The sequence below is a fragment of the Drosophila serrata genome, unplaced genomic scaffold (assembly GCF_035046125.1).
Source record: "Drosophila serrata isolate PLE 108 unplaced genomic scaffold, ASM3504612v1 contig_272, whole genome shotgun sequence".
Taxonomy (NCBI): domain Eukaryota; kingdom Metazoa; phylum Arthropoda; class Insecta; order Diptera; family Drosophilidae; genus Drosophila; species Drosophila serrata.
In genome coordinates this window covers 5543828-5546695 of record NW_028257170.1, presented here as the reverse complement: position 1 = coordinate 5546695, position 2868 = coordinate 5543828, and the positions used below count along the sequence as shown (strand labels likewise).

General features: G+C 39.8%; 1 long non-coding RNA gene across 1 annotated transcript; it reads left to right on the top strand.

Moving 5' to 3' along the window:
• Window positions 1–463: 463 nt before the first annotated feature.
• On the top strand, window positions 464–1464 carry LOC147643506 (uncharacterized). The gene is made up of 2 exons (XR_015271929.1): window positions 464–579; window positions 852–1464. It is a non-coding gene; the product is annotated as an uncharacterized LOC147643506 (long non-coding RNA).
• The last annotated feature ends 1404 nt before the right edge of the window (window positions 1465–2868 follow it).

The window sequence follows — 2868 nt, the reverse complement described above, 5'->3', positions numbered from 1 at the left end:
ATTTCACTCGAACATGAATGGATAAAAGAGTCATCTGCCGAGTGCCATCTTGCATGTACATTGTAGAACAATATTGATGACTGAGACTTTTCGATCGATCGTCAGCAAAGGCCTATATACATATGTATATATGGAGTGTAAAGTAGAATTCTCGAATCAAAATCAGCTCATTACGGAGGCTAATGTAAGCACAACAAAGCCATTCTGACGAGATTTATTCAACAGCTTTAAGTGCTTGGCAGGAAGAAGGAGGAGGATGATGCAGCGCTAATGACACCAAGCACGATTTCTTCTTCGATTTGGATTCGGATTGAGCAGATGCAATGAAAAGAGGTACGATCTGAGTATTAACAAAAAAGACTAGTACTCGCTCACACCGATTTTTTGAATAAGAATCCGTGTAACCGAAGCGAGCAAAGGGGCAGCCAAGGCGGCGGTGTGAAAAGGCTTTCATTTCAAACGCAAACAATCGGGGCTGAGTAGGAATTGAAATTAATTTCATGTATCATCATTAATCAAAACACTCGCTGCCTTGTGAGCTGATAGGAGTTTGTGGAATGGAATGGAGGGAGTGCGACGGTGGGTTTTCCATACACATTCATATCTGTGGCCATAACGATATTCATTCTGCTACACTTGAAGAAATATGGTCTAAAGAGAAGTTATTAGAGGGAAAATTAAAGAAATGCAATGGGAAAGTTAGGAAGAACACAGGAGTTAAAGAAGTTAAATAGGGGAACCAATTAAGATAGAAAAATCTAAGAATTACCTTTGGGTTTTCTTGATAAGTACATCCTATATATATACTGTTTGATCTAGACTTTTCTTATTTATTTTAATATTTATCCTAGAAATAGTTCCATTATTTTGGCCATGTGTATTGAGTAGTAACAAGGAGGAGGGCTCTGGATCGGCATGGAGTTGGGGGCATTCCCCGAGACCAACTAATCAGCATGCAAAGAAAACAACATTAAGAGTCAACAACAGCGTCTGACTCTCAACACAATTATGAGAACTGACGTTGCAAGAGTTTCATGTTTAATGGCAAGTCACTTTCAGCGCCCCAGTTCAGTCATTCAGTCATTGTCATTCATCCGAACAGATGAACTGGAGCTGAAGCTGGAGCTGGAGCTGCTTTCAAGATTTCGATGGGTTTTGAGTTTGAATCTGAGCTGCCATGTCTCTCTCTCTAACGATGTTTTCTTTGGAAAGTTAGGAGCCGTTTCCAGTAGTTCAATTACAACTTCACCTCACTTAAAGTGTTTTGTTCGTGGGGCTGGCTCTTAGCTCTGCTATGCCATCAATTATAATCCAAATATCTGGCGGGCAAAGAAACTCTCCAATCATTTGCATTTTCGCATAACAATTTTCAGTCATTATAAATTTGTACGCTTATGAATAATATACATGTGTTTTAAGCACAGCAAAAAATAAAACCAGTGGCAGCCGAAAATGCTTAATTTACGCCTATTTATATTTTGTTCCCTTTCGAATTCGGATTCAGATTCGGATTCAGATTGGATTGGTTTGGAACACATTAACACAGTGGGACCCAAAAGCGAGACCTCCGGCTATAACACTGATATGAACAACGCTCGTTGTCGCTGTCGTTGTCGTTGTCGTTGTTGTCGCTGCCTTTTGTTGCCACATAGCGTTTGTGTGTAGGCTGATGCTGACAATTTTGGGAACGGTCTTGGCTTTGGTTTTGGTTTTGGTTTCGGTTTCGGCCGTTAACAAAACATGACATTTAATAATACGTGTACAATACAAACAGACATAAGTGTTATCGCTGACTAAAAAGCTTTTTGTTGCTGCTGCTGCTGCCGGTGATGTTGCTGCTCTGCCCCCTTGATTGTTGTTATTGTTTTGTATCTGTATCTGTGTTTCTGTTGTCATTTTGGTATCGGATCTCCAACAAAATTCATAGCTGCCGCTGCGAAAGGCCAAAACAAATGGCTCGCCATATACGCTTTTATTCGCGTTTTATCATTATTATTAATAATGTAGATTCGAAGCGGAGCGCAAACGTGTGCATGTTTTGTTTATTCAGTGGTGTGTCTAATGGCTAGTAACTGCCCCCCTTTATCTTTGGCCGATAGTTATTCAAATTTTAGCCCAATCCGTGGGCCAGTCAGTAGTATGTGGCCCTTACAAGATTCCATTTGCCAGGCGAATATGCATAATGTGGTTATAACAAGGGGTATTTAGTTTGATTTTGAACATTCGAAATGGAATAAATTAGGGAAAGTGAGGAGACTTGGGTTTTGGTAAGTAATTTAAATGAAAACGGTGATGTACAGATGTTAAATAAGGGTTTCTCTTGGTGTTTTAGGTTGTCTAAAACTAATGGGTTGCCTTACCTAAGATTTTACTTAAGCTTGGCAGTTTCGATGGTTTTTATACATTTATTCATTACTTTTAAACTATATTTCCTACCTCTTAGTATATATATTTTATTCTTGAATCAAAATCGATGACTTGTTAAATATTCAGTTATTTTTGGTACACTTTTTAGGCTAATTTCAATGGTTATACAGCTTTTATCGACCATTTTCAGCAGGCTTGAAGAAGTTATGTTCACATACGCATATGTACGTTACATCTAAAGTATATAGCATATAGCATATATAGCATATAGCTTAGAACCGATGGAAAATCGCTGTCACTGCTAATGCCTGCGTGTGTGGTGGGGTGAGGGCGGAAAATGCAACGACATCGACATCGAGCCCGGTGGTCGAAACATATGCAATATCCATCGCAGGAGGAAATGCAGTCCTCGGTGCCGTATCACTCGCATCCTGCCATTTATTTGTCCTTATTTACCGAGCTCTCCTAGGCAGGAACGGAGCGGGGAGGGATGTGGATGTG